At 37.7% G+C, this 17,101-nt stretch overlaps 1 protein-coding gene and 1 pseudogene across 1 annotated transcript in view; both read right to left on the minus strand.

Annotated features, from left to right (window-relative positions):
• unc80 (unc80, NALCN channel complex subunit) overlaps positions 1-17,101 on the minus strand; it is a 1,117,323-nt gene that overhangs the window by 356,542 nt on the left and 743,680 nt on the right. The window lies entirely within an intron of this gene.
• On the minus strand, positions 6,992-7,776 carry LOC137497087 (uncharacterized; annotated as a pseudogene).

The raw sequence follows: 17,101 nt of genomic DNA on the forward strand, positions 1-17,101 counted from the left end.
GAAATGTCTGCAGTTCTGCTCATCAATGCTGGATTCAAAAGTTTTCACATGCAGGGCAAGGTTTCAGGACATGTCTGTATGGATCCGTGTTGAAGAAAAGTGGTTTTACATGACAGAAGTGACAAGGAGATTTTGTCTTTTCAGAGAAGTCTGATTTGCACTGAGCTTGTCAGAACAAACAATTCATTGCAAAAGTAATGTTTCTGGCTGCAGTGGCACTTGCCTGGTATGATGAAGAATGTAGCCAGTATTTTGATGATAAAATTGGTATTTTTCCATTCACTTACCAGGAGCCAACAAAATGGAACAGCAAGAAAAGGCCTAAGGGTACAATCATTATGAAACCTTTGCAATATGTCACCCACCATGAATACAGAAAAATGCTGATTAGGAAAGTGCTGCCTGCTATCAAGTTCAAATGGCCTTCATGGCCATCATCAAACCCCATCTATACACCTCAAAAATGTTTGGAATATTGTAGGTTTATGCAAGTTATATGGCAGGACAAGTGAAGTCTTGTTGTAAGTGATAGAGAGCACTGTATACACACAAGTAATTCAATTGCTTGTTTACAATACAGCAAATGTCGATCGTTGCCTATGGTCTGTGTGTTGAGTCTGGGGTGAACTATGACAAGACTGGTAGTAGTGTACAGTATACAGTGCAGTACAAGCTTCAGATAGTCTTTACGTTTCAAATGCAATACATATTTCTCAGTTTGACTGAGCGAGAATTGTGGCATTGATTCAGGGTACGCATACACAAGTAGCACTGTGTGGGTTACCCAAAGTGTATAGTCAAAAGCATGGCAAAGGTACCATGAGACCAGTCAGGTAAGTCAGCAAACACAATTGGCAACTACATGAATTTTAGGAAGCACTGGAAGGATATGTGTAGATTCTTTAAGGCAGAAACAGGTTCCAGGAAGGATATTCCAGGGATCATTAATGAACAAGGGGAGTGTATATGTGAAGAATTACAGAAGGCAGAAGCATTCAGTTAGCAGTAGGTACAGGTAGTTGAATATAAGGAAAATGTCCCGATAGAGGAAGCAACGAATACTGGCCAATTAATGACATAATACAGACATCTTCACGAAGATATAAAATTTGAAAGCTAGAAAGGCAGCTGGGATTGATAAGATTTCTGGGGATATATTAAAGGCTATGATTTGGGATATACAGGGTGGTTGAAAACAACGTGAACATGGTATATGAGCGTTCGAGGGTTTGTCATACTGATAAATAATTTCAAAAAAAAGAAATTTGATATCACATGCAGTGGCGGTTCCTGATATAGCACAACGGAGCAATGAACCTCCAGTTTATATCAAATTGTGCTTAACTACTCGATTTTCACAACTCCCTTGTCAATATCAAAGCCTTTGCTAAGCCCATCTACCCGTAATTTACTCGTATTGACTTTCAATTCAAGCGAGCCGCGAAAGTCCTGGCTGGATACTCGTCTTAAATGCACCCCCATTTAAGGCCACATCTCCGTCCGTACCTGGTCAAAGGGTGTGGAGAGGTGCGGGGAGATGCCGGCCAACACATAGACAAGACCAAGATATCGCAGAAACGAATATCTGAGCTTTACGCATGTGCAGTATGCCACTCTCTCTCACCCGGTTTCGTAATCTCAAGTCGTGTTGTTGGGGGTTAGCAAACTAGTGCATGCCTGCCATCTGTTGCCCTTGCAGGAATTTAACTACGGCAGCAGAGAATAGTACACATAGTTAACACTTGTGTTGGAAAGCATCATTACTACCAAAAGTCACATTAAAATGCCAAATTCCGATTGATATTTTGTCTCAAATATATCAATACTTACTAAACATCTATTAATTTTCTTTCTTTGGAGTAATGACTTTTTGGAAAGAAACTTAATTTAAAAATAATTGAGGCAAGGAATAACGGGAAGATAATACCAATTAAAATGTTAATTGCCTATCCCACACAAGTTCGTAAAGTTAAGTTACCAACGTTGTCAACAGTGCGAACACACATCCCTAAAGTTTCCTCCTGTTTTTCAAATGTGATACTGGTGTTTATAAAACTTTGCAATATTTGTCACAATTCATTATATTATTGTACGCTGTGCAAGCGTGTCAGTGTACTATTGTGTCGTACAGAAACTGAATTTTTAGGACCTAAAGAAGTTACAATATTTTGTCCATGTGTGTTTCTTTGTGCATTGTGGTTGCGTCCAAAATCTTTGTGCCTGGGAAAGGTAAGGACCTTCAAAACAAGCATGAACAGTGTCCAGATACTTAGGAAACAAACTTTTCTTCTCTCTCTCTTGAGCACAAACTTGAGATTAAGAATACCGGCCACCCACTGCCTGATCTTGATATAACGAAGAAGACTAAAAGTAAAGAAATCGTGCGTAAATTCAGAATGGATATATGCAAAAGAACCGACTAACCGAGTGGATCTGTGGGTGCGAAATTACTAACAGGATGTGTTTTGTTTTCCCTGTTTATGTTTCATGAGACATGAAAGCGAAGGGACTTGGACCAAAATCGGAGTGGTAGTGTGTGTGTGTGTGGGTGGGGGGGACAAGAAATCTTCCTTCTGTTGAACCCCCAGTGATGAAAGTCACGCGCCGCCACTGATCACATGCATTTTTCATTTTATCAGCTGCTGAAATTAGCCAATCAGACCACTTCGTGAGCGAATTCAAATGGGTTTTAAGGTGGTGTTGATAAATCAGCATGTAGCTTAAGACCAGCTTCAGAGAACAAATCAAAGAAAAACTTCATCAGGATAGGGATTTGAAAACAGACCTCGGAGCTGACAGTATCGCACCGTACCAAGTATGCTATGGTGATACTAGCTGAAACTCACAGTGTATTTGTGTTTGATTCTGTGTTCTCAGCATTGATAGCTGCTAGGCGATTGGTCAGTGATGGAAATGTTCGCACAGCAGCTATGTAGCACACATACAGTGCAGTTGGACTCGAATTGCCATGCAAGCCTTCGACTGGTGCTCTCAATGTAAAAGTTTCAAACAGATTTATTAAAAACCACCATTCCAACACTCTACAATCCTTATATTTAGGATAAAATTGTTACATACATGTTAAAGTGGTACATGTTTTGCTAACAAGTTAGTAAGCATCTTCAGCCACATATACAGTAGAACCTCGATTATACGTTCCCTGAAACTAAGTTTTCCCGTATTATTCGTTCAAATTATGTGGTCCCGCGAGCACCCTAATTAAATCACGTTGTAAAAATCCCGTATTATCCGTTCCTCGAAGAAACTATTTCCCAGATCAACCGTCCAGAAATTTCAGTCCCATCAACGCGAAATCTTCGATCACGCATTTTTTAAGAAACTGTATCTCACAAAAGGATGGCTACAAAATACTTACAGATCTTGGTGTTAACGTCTTGTCATTGCGGTACCGGTAATTTGGGGAAGTATTGTACTGGAAACGTGATCGGCGGTGAAATTGCATAAGGGACCATCTTAGCATTGCATTCCGGTATTGTTTAGAGAATCCTTGGAAATCATAAATTAGAGTGTCTACAACAACTGTAAGGAGACAGAGCGCATTTCTTCGAAAGCTCTACTTGAACACAAAATGAATTTCGTTAAATGTTCGCACTTGCAAAACGTCTAAATTATGTCCAGGGTTAGATCTTTCTTTTTTTACTTTTTTTTGAGTGTATCGCCGAACAGGTTTTCGGCATTTCCTTCAGGACACTGTATAGTCACTGGGCTTTCAGGAAGGTATCGAAACTGCTCCTTCTTAAGTAAAACAAACTGACAGTAGTATTTTAATATTATCGTACACGATTATGTTATCGAGACCAAAACAAATGTTGCACCTTACATACATAAAGCCATAGGAGGTTTTGAGATTGCCTATTACTGTTTTCGTCCTGATATAAAACTGGTAATTTCATGCTTTTGTGTTAAAATGTTGTGAAAACCGCAGTTGTTTTATTTGCGCACGTTACCTTTAAAGCTTTGTATCATTTAGCACTCGTACTGACGTGTACAGCAAGCGCGCTTTCCAGCTGAGCTCGAGGGCGCGAATAATTGTAATTTCAGAAATGTTAATGATATTTTTTCTCTTTCCAATTTGATTATGATTAGTGACAGGCGGAATTGAATTTAATGCATTTGAGAACTTGAAGATCGATACTTACATTAGAAACCATATTCTCGTGTTCAACATAACCTTGAAAAGCCGACGTAGGCCTAATTTACGCGGTACAAGATTTTCATAAACTGACTAAGAACAATATACCCGTGACCAAATTACAATGGAAGATAAAGAAAAAAAGAGGATTTTGCCATCATGTTGGGCGCTTTTGTATCTAATGTGCTTTATTTTATTAGATCAGAGATAGAGAATTAAAAACTTTTTTTTTTTTGCTAGGGGCTTTACGTCGCACCGACACAGAGAGGTCTTATGGCGACGATGGGATGGGAAAGGCCTAGGAGTTGGAAGGAAGCGGCCGTGGCCTTAATTAAGGTACAGCCCCAGCATTTGCCTGGTGTGAAAATGGGAAACCACGGAAAACCATCTTCAGGGCTGCCGATAGTGGGATTCGAACCTACTATCTCCCGGATGCAAGCTCACAGCCGCGCGCCTCTACGCGCACGGGATTAAAAACTACTTGTGGTTGATTGTTGTTTGGCTTGCCGTTACAGGTACCACATTAGATTTTTCGAAGAGTTTGGCTCTGGCTGATCAAAGTTGCTGAACTGAACTGAAAGAAGTTTTCAGAGAAAACTGACAAATTTTCCCTGGTAAAACTGAATAGAAGTTTCGAGATTTTTAAGTCGCGTACCGTTAATTAATGTTTGAAGCCGGCTCCGCGGTCTAACTTACCTGCCTCTCACCCGGAAGGCCCGGGTTCGAGTACCGGCCAGGTCAGGCATTTTTACCTGGATAAGAGGGCTGGTTCCAGGTTCAGTCATTCCACGATTACCTTTAATTCAGGAGCTATTGAATGGTGAGATGGCGGCCCTAATCTAGAGAGCCCGGAATAACGGCCGAGAGGATTCGTCACATTGACCATGCTTCGCCTCGTAATCTGCAGGCCTTCAGACCGAGGACGGTCGCTTGATAGGCGGAAGGCCCATTGGGGCTGTAGTTTGGTTTGGTTTAGGGGTGTTTGTAAGATTGTAAGTACACATATTTCATTTTTGTGATGTTTAGCTATTTGTTGATGGTTCATTCATTCCCGAATTTTCCGTTTTCCTGTGTTGTACTTTTTTTTTCCATGGTCCCTCCAAAAATGGAGAACGAAGTTCCACTATAATCCAAAGTTAGGTCAGAGCCCTGAACCAGGTTCCTCATTAAGATCTAATTACTTGCAATAGTACAAGGTAATAAAAGACATGAAAATCTAAACTGTGGAGTAAGCGATTCTTAAATATAGCTAAGTGTCAATTAATGAATTTATCATAATATCATATATGCATAGAATAAATACTAGTATAACATCTAAAATGGTACAAGTTGATTATATGTAGAATAGTCAAAGTCATAAAAATTCTAACATTACGATTGGTTTGTACAAAATTATTAGTACTAATGAAGCATGGATTAATTAAAATATCGAAATTAAAATCTTCGGAGTTGAAGGAAATGAGAGTCAGGTACAAAGAAATCAATGTAAAGTTGTTGGTTGGACATCAAGTAGTTGCATAACAGAGTTAAAAAGCGCTTGAAAAGCGTCGAAGTATGGAAGTGTTGTTCCACATTCCGTGTAGTGGGCATTAGCCGTAAGTTATCATATGTAGATTCAACATATTGGGAGAATATTATGACACTTTTGTAGATGCAGTATCAAGAACCTCACATTTATCAATACCAAAAGATTGCAGAACATATTACTACCAAGGTTTAACTGCTGATGCAAAAGTCTACCTAGAGAAGTACCTTGCCCTTTTCAAAGTGAACCCTTTCAGCAAAGAGACAATTTCAGCTGGACGTGACTTACTCTCTTCAATCTCAGACAACAAAAGTAAAACTTGGCTGAAACTTATGGAGGAAACAGATTTATCAGTTAAGGTCGATTCACACATCTCCGGGACGTGACGGCGCTTTCCGTGACGTGACGGCATCTTCCGTGAAAATAAAATATCGTCGCCATGTAAACGAAGGGATGAGTTCATACACTTCCGTTGACGTCATTCGCCGTGACTTTCCGTGTTTCTCCGTGATCCGTGCCGGCAATACGTATTCGCTCGCCAAAGATATTTTCTTGTTTTCACGGACGTGATTTCTCTCATCGCGCCTTCCTGCTTCTCTGCTTTCGTAGAGTACTGAGGTTATCTGTGTACGTTTGATCTCCCAAAATGAAGGATGAACTGCTGATTGAATTAGTGAAGGCACACACTTTTCTATATAATTTAGCTGATTCGAAATATATGGATAGTGGTTTGAAGAAGCGTGTATGAGGGGAAATTGGCGAGAAAATGGAAGCTGAAGGTAGGTAACCAATTTTTTCTGCTTTTAAGATTAAGAAAATCAGTCTGTCTGTACATAGGTACCGACTTTAGCGCGACAAGGCACTTTCTGCCCCCAACCTACAAAGTCAGGGGCATTAAAAATTAATCAACAATTTCATTTATTTAATTTTTCAAGTAATTAAGAGCAAATGTAGTGTACTAATATCATTAATACCTTCTTCTCTAGTAGTTGTAGTAAATAATTTACTAATACCTCACTTTATTGCACAAACCCCCCCCCCCCCCCCACCTTCTAAATGTTTAACAAGTCGACGCCTATGTACCTGCGACAATGTAAATATCAATCCAAATTTAATATAGTTATAAACATAACATAATAAACAATTGTTATAACAATTATACGAGTATAATCATATACAGTAGGCCTATATAAAATAATATAACAATCATAATATACTAATTATGTTATTAAAAATTGACAATCTCAAAACTTAATATACTAGCATATCGGGAAGGTCTTCAGCCACTCACTAAGTGACGTTATCGACATCTTTCATATGTGTTCTTGCCATGGTACTGAACCAGCTTCTGAGCAGAAATAATCTTTTAACTTATCCCTTATGCAGAAAGCCTCTCTGGTCGACTTCCCACCACGAGGGGGTAAGTTTTGGAGCTGTGGATTGACAAACTCTTGGTTTGTGGAATCACTTGTTTCATTTATAAGCGTGAAAACACTGTCGTCATACTTTCTAATGAAATTGTGTAGCACACAAGTCGCTAGTATTATGTTATCAACGCTTTCCAACTTTGATTGAATTCGTCTGTTGTAAATTCGAAATTTCTGGGTTAGAATACCGAAAGTGTTTTCAACTACCCTCCGAGCACGGCTAAGTCGATAGAGTTGAATATTCGCTTTGTTCTGTCCAATTGTTGGCCTGGATACGGTCTCAAAATATATGACTTTAAAGGGAATGCCTCGTCACCCACTATTACATGTGGTATTTCAACGGACGAACCTGGCAGTTGTGTATATCCAGGAACTGATAAGGCACCTTGTTCAAAAGCTTTCCCAATATTAGAATGAGCCCAGACACCTCCATCGCTGTTCTTACCATACGATCCAATGTCGACAGCAATGAAGTTATAGTTGGCATCTACAAGTGCTAATAAAACAACTGAAAATGTTTTCTTATAATTGAAACACTGGGAGCCACTGTTCGGCGGAGCCTGAATGACGACGTGTTTACCATCAACTGATCCCAAACAGTTCGGAAAATTCCAGCGTTCTTGGAAGTCTTTCACTGTGGCTTTCCACATTTCTTCTGTTGGATGAGGCATTACTTCATGTATCAGTGCTCTTATTATAGCTTCGCAAGTTTCTTTCACAATCTTCACAGTCTTCTATCACAAGACGATAGCCGTAAGATATTGTTTTAAATAAATCTCCGGTTGCCAGGAATCTGAAACAAATACAAAAATACCTAATTTTATGAATTCATCATAAACTTATCATTATGAGTAAACACCAACACGTTTCTGATACGATACAACGTTTAATAGAAAAAATTGTTAGAGTAAATTATATAATATTGTATTATAGGAAGATTTTATTCTCTTGTTAATTTAATATTTAGTGCTTGACAATAAAATACTTAATTATTAATTAAATTCGTACCTAATTTCAAAAGTGTAAAGGCCTAAATAATTTATTTATTTTTCCAGGTGAAAGGTGCAAAGCAAGGTGGAACAATCTAAGGGATAATTATAAGAAGTGGCTGAAAAAACTGAGAACTAAAAGTGGGGAGGCAGCAAAAACTGTAAAACGCTACAGATTTGCGGATCAATTAAGTTTCTTGGATAAATACTTCAATGAAAGAGAAACTAAGGGAAACATCAATCTGTCTGCAGATGATGATTTTGAAAGTGAAGACGAGGAAGAACATGATACTTCAAATACAGCAGAACAACCGCAATCCAAGCAGCAGCCTGTACCTCACGATGTAAACAACAAGGGTATACCTACAGGAAACATCAGTGATAAAACTGACTCCTCGACGTTTTCAACCCCTCGAAGGTATTGTACGAAAAGGAAGCTACAGGATGAACCAACAGCATCGTCGATACTGATGAAATACATCGAAAAAATTCTGCGCAGGGCTCAGCCATATCTAACCGGGCCAATGAACATCTACAACACCCCGTTGATGCCTTTTTATTTGGAATTTCGCCTATGTTGAAGTCACTTTCTCCATACTATTTGAGTTTAGCTAAATCAGAAATTTTCGCAACCGCACATAAATATGAAATGATGATGCTGACAGAGCAAAGTACCAGCTCGACAACAACATCTGGTGAGAGGGCATTTCAACCCTTAGAGGCACTACCAGAAAATGCGACTACAGATCCTCTCAGTTCTTCATCGTGTTCAACAATCAACAACAATGAAGATAACCTACAACTTTATTGGCAGAAGTTTGGTGAAATATCAACTCAGTAACATGACAGTTATTTCAACATCCAAAAACACTAATGATTTCAATTATTTTTTCCTGCTGTTTTTAATACATATTTCTTAAATTCTTCCTCGTAAAGTTCACGGTATGATGTTTTACAAAATATTGAATTTTTTACATTTATGCTACTATAAAATTGTTGTCACGAACACGAATGTACCTACTTCATTTTCATTTTATTTTAATATTACTTAAGTCTACTTACCGCAGGCATACAGCCAGTCTTTCCATCGGTGTAATTGCAGGTCTCCAAAACGTGTCCTTTCTTGTAATTAAAGGCTCTACCTTCTTAAACAGCTTACTGAATGTATTTCTGCTCATTCTGAAATATCCATGAAATTTTACTTCATCGTCCTTCAAGCACTTATATAGAGTAGAAAACTCTCCTTCCTTATCCCTGCATTTCCATATAGGATGAACCCAGTGTTTCTTCCTCTCTTTCTCTTCTTCATCCAAGATTATAGCTATCATTACCAGTTCATCATCACTAAGAAAACTCATCATGGAACACTTGATTGCCGACTTATAACTGCACGGAACTGAAGTGTGAGAACAGACGTGAAATATTCATGTTGGAAAGGACGGATACGGAAACGGAGAGTGCCGTCACGTCCCGAAGATGTGTGAATCGACCTTTAATAATCAAAAGGCTTGGAGGTTTCTGAAAAAACTGAACAGTGATCCAACTAAATGTTCAGTCCATGCTAATGTCACAGCCAATCATACTGCTTCAGAGTTGCTTAATAATGGCAAATCACAATCAACTATTACGAAATCAGAGTCAAAAAATGTGACTGGGGAATCTGAGGCTTTTAAAGATAAAACTTTCATGATGTTACGTATTGAACTGTATCACAATTAAATTGAAATAACAAATAACCCAGTTCAACCAATTCAATACAAGTAAATAAGAAATGTAGTGTTACATTCTTATTTAAATATAAGCAGAAGCAGTACCGGTTTTGACCACCAATCTGGGTCATCATCAGCAGAATAAAAATACAAAAACAATGCATAGGAAAAAAAAAAGAAGTTAAAGGATGAGTCTTTCACAAAAACAGTTGAAGAAGCAATATAAGATAATGGGGATTAGCACTGCGCGATTTTAAAATCTAGAATCAGTAGGTCAGTCACTTATATGAAGTAAGACGCAAATTTCTGAAGAGTAGCACAACAAACGCAAAGTTCGGAACTGTGCCTCAAAATGTTTACGAGAAGAGGTGAACAGTTAAGTGAGCCAGCCTGCATATACTATCAGGCGCGAAATCGTAACACAATTTAATAAATTTAATAAATATGAATAATAAATAAATGTGAATAAATATGAAGTCCCAAAATTGTGCAGAAGTCGAAGACGAGTCGCTTGATTGAAGCAAAATGCTAGCTCCTGAAGATAAGTGCAACATACTCCATGTCTGGCACTGTGCTTTCAAATTACGACGAAACTCGGTGAAAAGCTTAATGATCCAGCCTGTAATTGTTTCGGTTGCGAAAATGTATATAATACAATCTAATATAATTTTATATAATTGAAGTATGTAACCAGGATCTTGTAGATTCTTTAGAACAGTTGACGTAAAAAACAACTGTGAAGAGAAAAATGGTAAAAAGCGCAATACCGGAAACAAATGAAAAACGCATATGCAGAGCATATTACTTCTTGAAGATAAGAATTCAGGTCATAATTGAGGTAGTCCAAGGCAGTGCAAGGCAAGAGTTTAAATTTGAATGTTGCAAAGACCCAAAATGCAGGTGGCACTATAGTATACTAGTATACAGTTCAATTCGGAAAGTAGGTTTTTTTAACACTTTCAACACTACCATATTTTAACATGGATCCTGGCTGTGAACTGTGTCTTTTTGCTAATTTTTAACACGTTGGTATGGAACAGCGAAACGTATTACATGCCTGATTTTTGTACCATATGTAGGTGTCAACCGTCCAAAATGAAGATGTTTATCAACAAGTAAATATCTGAAATAATTTAATTATACTAGTCTTATGAAAAACTTGAAAAAAATAGTACAGAAAAATTTTTTACATTGAGGTTATACCAATAAGCTTGCTCAAACAATAAAAAATAATCATTTAATGCGACTACATAGGGCACAAATAAACACAAATGCAGTGGAATAAAATATTTACGTATTTAGGAATAGTTTGTTTTCGTATGGAATTCCTGAAAACATTGGACTATAGTCTACACAGTCCTACTTTGCACTCCTTGCACTACCATCTACTCTCTTTTCTGACGCACTTACCACTTTCCTTCTTGCCCCTGTCTGAGCATACCTTGCAATAACGAGTAGCTTTCACACATATGGAAAATTGTTGCAAAAAGCCAATAAATTTTGCGAAATTTTACTGCAGACCACCGGTGCCACATGAAATTTTCCTTCAGTTTGCCCTGACGTTTCATTGCCGCAATTGTCATACCTGCATATCTGTTAGTTTCTGTTTTTATATTTTTGATCACATCGTCACCAAAAAAATTACTGAAACAATCGATTTCGTCACTCCCCGCGCAAAACTAAGTAGAACCAGATGCCAACTGGAAGACAGGTAGCTGTAGTTGGTCATCTGTTTCTGACCATTCATCATCAGGTTCAGATGATCTAGCAGATGTTTCCAGCACAGGTGAATCATCATCCTGCGCGTCTTCATCTAAACGAAAAAGATAAACCCAAATTTCTAGGTGAAGTATTTCTATCGTTTGTATTCGGAGTAAAATAATACAGCTAAACACTTACGTTCCAAAGTGACGTAATAAATAAAAATCTTACCTGAACTATCGCTTGATACGTTATCCGGTTCGTACGTAGGGTCGTAATCACTTTCATCCATCTCTGAACCCGCTTCTCCCGATAAAATATCACTATCATTGAGCCGGCGTGAAGACATGTTTACACAGTAAACACAGCTGACAGGATGACAGATTTGGCGCGCGCAACACACGGCACACTGAGTGCTTCGGTAGAGGTCACGGCAAGGAGAAAATACCCTGTTTATCGTTTCATTTCGAAATTCCCGAAAACTGCTGCATTCTAGTGGTCACTAGATGAACTATTACCTCCAACCAAGGGACGGGAACCGTACGTGATACGTGCAGCTGGATATAAACACACGAGAAAATCACGCCCGTATCATATACGGGCGCCGTCCAGAAGCAGGAAAGCAGCGCGCCCGTATCCCGTACGGGCATAGTGTGGAAAGTGCTAAGAGCATAGGTGAAAAGAAAAGATAGGATAAGTTAATAAAGGAGGAGGATTAGTAGATAAGTGAAGATTAAAAGGATTGGAAGTTAAAAGAGGATGGGAAAGGATAGGATAGGGAAATAAAGGAGCGGTAGTTTAGGGTGGGTTAGGAGGGTGGGTTAGGAGGGTGGGTTATTGGAAGTTGAAAACGTGGGTAAGAACTGTGTAAGGCATATAAAATTGAATTCGGGATTAGAAATTTAGTATTTTTGAGAAGAAGAATTAGGAAGTCAAATAGAATATTGGGTTTTCCAGAAATGTCATTTAATTTGAAATTAGGGTTGAAGTATTGGTCAAGGTGAATTAAACAATTTTCAGTGTGTTTAGAAGCGGGCCTTAGTAAATGATTTTAAGTATTTTTATATCTTTTTTCAATATTGGTGAAATTATGCTTGGAGTCTTGTATGTATTGTCCTATAGCAGGGAATCTGTTGTATTTAATGGCATTGATATGTTCGGAGTATCTGATGTTAAAGTTGCAGCTAGTTTGTCCGATGTACGAGGAGCTGCAGTTGTTACATTTGAATCTGTATACTCCAGATTTAGAAAGAGCATTAGATTTATTTAGTGATTTAGAGTTGTGTAATATATCAAGATTTCTGTTATTGGTTTACGATCATTCTCCACTTCAGTCTGTCCATGTACCACTCTTCTCTCAAGACGACATCCCAGCTGACTCCTCTTATTCCTATGTCCTCTTTCACTTGGTACAGCCATCTCTTCCTAGGTCTTCCTACCGGTCATTTTCCGGCAACGATTGTGTGTAGCCATTGTTTTGCTGTCCTATCATCCATTCGTTTGACATGGCCAAACCATTTCAAACGGACCCTTGTCACTTTTTCATTCAGGGATGGGTACACACCAGCTTCCTCCCTTATTCTTGTTTTTGAAGAACATTAGTTATTTTATAAACATCTTGAGAGAAAGTAAAAGTGGAAAATGCAGTGGGTTTGGTTTTGTCATTTGATAACGCAGTTTTAGGCTGGTGTTTGAATTTGTTGATGATACGGTTTATGAAAGTCTCACAACATAAAAAACTAAGGTAGAGCGTATAGCACGACCAGGGATTGAACCAAGAAAACAAGAATAATAGGTACCACATCACTTACCGTGCAATCCCAATAGAAAGGTCGTCGCAATTTGCAGAAGCAACAGGGCCAAGAGGCCAGGCGAATCAATTAAACAAATAAAATTAGCTAAAGGCTGGAATAATAACTACTGAATAAATTTGAAGAAAAGAAAACTTTAATTAACAAAATCTTCAAAAGAAAAATAACCGACCTCTCAAACTACAATTGATTTAAAATTTAAAAGTTGCAACTGGATCAATTAAAAGGGAAAATTAACTGAAAATTAAACCATCAAGGTCGATGCATTAATTAAAGAGAATCAAATGACAATTAAAATCTATAAATTCACATTTACAGTCTTGAAGGTGAAAACTTCTCCAATGACAATCTCGGTCATACCCTACCAACCCATATTACTTCAGTAATCTTCAAGAAATAACCCAAATGAAGGTACATGATCCACAAGAAGGATAACTAAGAGAACATTACATCAGAGACCAAAACTTAAATCACTTGAATATCACCAAACAGCAACCGGGCCACCACTAGGCGACAAAATCAAGACCATTACATCACACGGTTCTAGCCGTCAATAATCAACTCAGATCCTCGCCTGTCACAGGCAACAGGACAACGCCCACCCACGTGTGCATTCTATTACATCGTACAGAAACAAAACAGAGTCACCGTAATTCAAAATGGCTACGCCAGTACCGAGTAGCCCAAAAGAAAAGTTTTCATCTTAACAATATTCCAATATTACCTAACACCCTCGAATAGGTTCGAAAAATTTAGTAATCAAATAATTATTATTATTATTAAAGGGGAAATAAGAAAAATGAATTAGGTTGCATCGATACTACATACATATTTAGTTTAGCGAGGAGCTCCCCAAATATAAAAACTTGCTTCATGCGCATGAAATCTTAAGTAACAGAACCAAAAGTTAAAATTAATATCATAGTTACCATCGAACATTGAAACCCCAAACCTAGATTGAATTTTACAAGCTCATAACAAGACCAGTAGGAAAAGTCCTTCACTTTAAATACTCAAAACAAATGTCCGAAACATCAAATATTCCATTTCTCAGATATCATAGCCATAAATTTTCTCCATGTCTTCAAACGTCATGATTAGTAGTTTCTTCGGCGATATCAACCCAGTTCAGAAGTACATATGAATCTACTTACGAGGTCGGCTAGTTAGAAGTGAATAATCTTTTCAAATGACAAACCAAACAACGAGCCTAAGGCTCAGGTGGAAATCCTTTAACCCGGATCGAAATTCACCAACATCTTCTTTTCTTGAATAATTAACTTGTCGTTAAACCACAACCAAGAGCTTAGCTTCAGAGCGTCTCTTCAATTCAGTCCCAAGAATTAAAAAAAAAAAAAACGCTCAGACATCATTGTCGAGCACGGTGCCTCGCCAGGTAAACTTCACGTTTCGCAGACAGATCGCAGCACACACTAGCCACCTCGTGTTTCTATAACCAAGTCCACCGCAAGATGGCTCCCCATGCGCAAATCCGAGAAGGGACCATGGTATCTCGAACTCTTAATTCGTGGACACGCACACCATAATATTAAACTATATAAATGGAATCCAATATATGTAGTTCTAAGGTAATGGAGTAATACAACTCCATTACAAAAGAGTTGTTAAAGCCATTAAATTTAGCGAGAGAATGGATAGTGTTCAATTCGTTATATATATCTTTTTTAGACATAGGGGTGTTGAAGGCAGAAAAACTTTAGGCTGTTTTAAATAGCACGTTTATGTGCTTGAGGGTGTGAAGGATCTTGCCATATTGTGGTTGCTGTTTGGGTTGGTTTTCTGAATATTTTGTAAGTTAAAGAAGAAGGATGTCTAGTTATAGTTAAGTCTAGAAAATTAAGAGTTTTGTTGTGTTCTGATTCAAGGGTGAATTTAATGTTAGAGTCAATGTTGTTAAGAAGAAGAAGTGTGGAGGCTGCGTTGGTTGATTCTTCATTTCATCATCATCATCATCATCATCAGTTTTCCACTCCAGTTGCCCGGGTGTGGTTTACGAACATTCTCCACTTCAGTCTGTCCATGTACCACTCTTCTCTCAAAACGACATCCCAGCCGACTCCTCTTGTTCCTATGTCCTCTTTCACTTGGTCCAGCCATCTCTTCCTAGGTCTTCCTACCGGTCATATTCCGGCCACGATTGTGTGTAGCCATTGTTTTGCTGTCCTTCCATCATACATTTGTTTGACATGACCAAACCATTTCAAATGGGCCCTTGTCACTTTTTCATTCAGGGATGGGTACACATCAGCTTCCTCCCTTATTCTTTCATTCCTTACCCTGTCCCTTTTTGTCTTCTGTACCATAGTTCGTAGGAATTTCATTTCTGCGGCTTGTAGTATCCTATCCACTTGTTGAGTTGTTGTGCAAGTTTCTAGGCCATACGATATTATGGGGGTGAAATATGATTGGAATAGAATCTGCTTTGATCTTCATTTAAGATTACTAATGTCATCAACATATCTGGCCCAAAAGAGCATATGAGAGAAATTATTATATTATTAGTGTTTTCTAAGAAATCAAGGTATATTTAGCTAGAATGCTGAAGCTGGTGAGCCCATAGCTAAACCATCTTGTTGGTAAATGGTATAATCAAAGGTGAAGTAATTATTGTTGAGAACCAATTTTAAGATTGACAGGAAGTCTCGAATTTCTAGTTTACTCAGATTACTGGATTTGTATCGGTTGTTGTTTATGATAGGGAATAATGTGGAAATTGGAATACTAGAATACGTGTCTATGGTGTCAAAAGAATGGAGATAAAACTTGGTTGGATGTCAAAGTTCCTTAATTTGTCGATTAATTCAGAAGTGTTTTTGATAGATTTGTTGGATAAAAATCGATAATTTTTTAGTAAAAATGTTTGGATGAATTTAGAAGTATAATAATAATTTCTCTAATATCTTCTTTTGGGCCAGATATGTTGATGACACATTAGTAATCTTAAATGAAGAAGAATCAACCAATGCAGCCTCTACACTTCTTCTTCTTAACAATATTGACTCTAACATTAAATTCACCTTTGAATTAGAACACAACAAAACTCTTAATTTTCCAGACTTAACTATAACTAGACATCCTTCTTCTTTAACTTACAAAATTTTCAGAAAACCAACCCAAACAGCAACCACAATATGGCAAGATTCTTCACACCCTCAAGCAAATAAACATGCTACTTATAATAGCCTAATTTTTCCCCTTCAACACCCCTATGTCTAAAAAACGATTTACGTAATGAATTGAACATCATCTGTACTCTCGCTAAATTTAATGGCTTTAACAACTCTTTCATAAACCGTATCACCAACAAATTCCAACACCGGCCTAAAACTACGTTATGAAAAGACAAAACCAAACCCACTGCATTTTCCACTTTTACTTTCTCTCAAGATGCTTATCAAATAACTAATGTTCTTAAAAAACACAACATGAACATTTTTCTTTGAACCAATAACAGAAACCTTGATATATTACACAACTCTAAATCACTAAATAAATCTAATGCTTTTTAAATCTGGAGTATACAGATTCAAATGTAAGAACTGCAGCTCCTTGTACATCGGACAAACTGGCTGCAACTTTAACATCAGATACTCTGAACATATCAATGCCATTAAATACAACAGATTCTCTACTATACAACACATACAAGACTCCAAGCATAATTTCACCAATATTGAAAAAGACATAAAACATAAAAATACTTAAAATCATTAACAAAGGCCCCCTTCTAAACACTACTGAAAATTGTTTAATTCACCTTGACCA

This window comes from Anabrus simplex, chromosome 1 (genome assembly GCF_040414725.1).
Source record: "Anabrus simplex isolate iqAnaSimp1 chromosome 1, ASM4041472v1, whole genome shotgun sequence".
Lineage (NCBI taxonomy): Eukaryota > Metazoa > Arthropoda > Insecta > Orthoptera > Tettigoniidae > Anabrus > Anabrus simplex.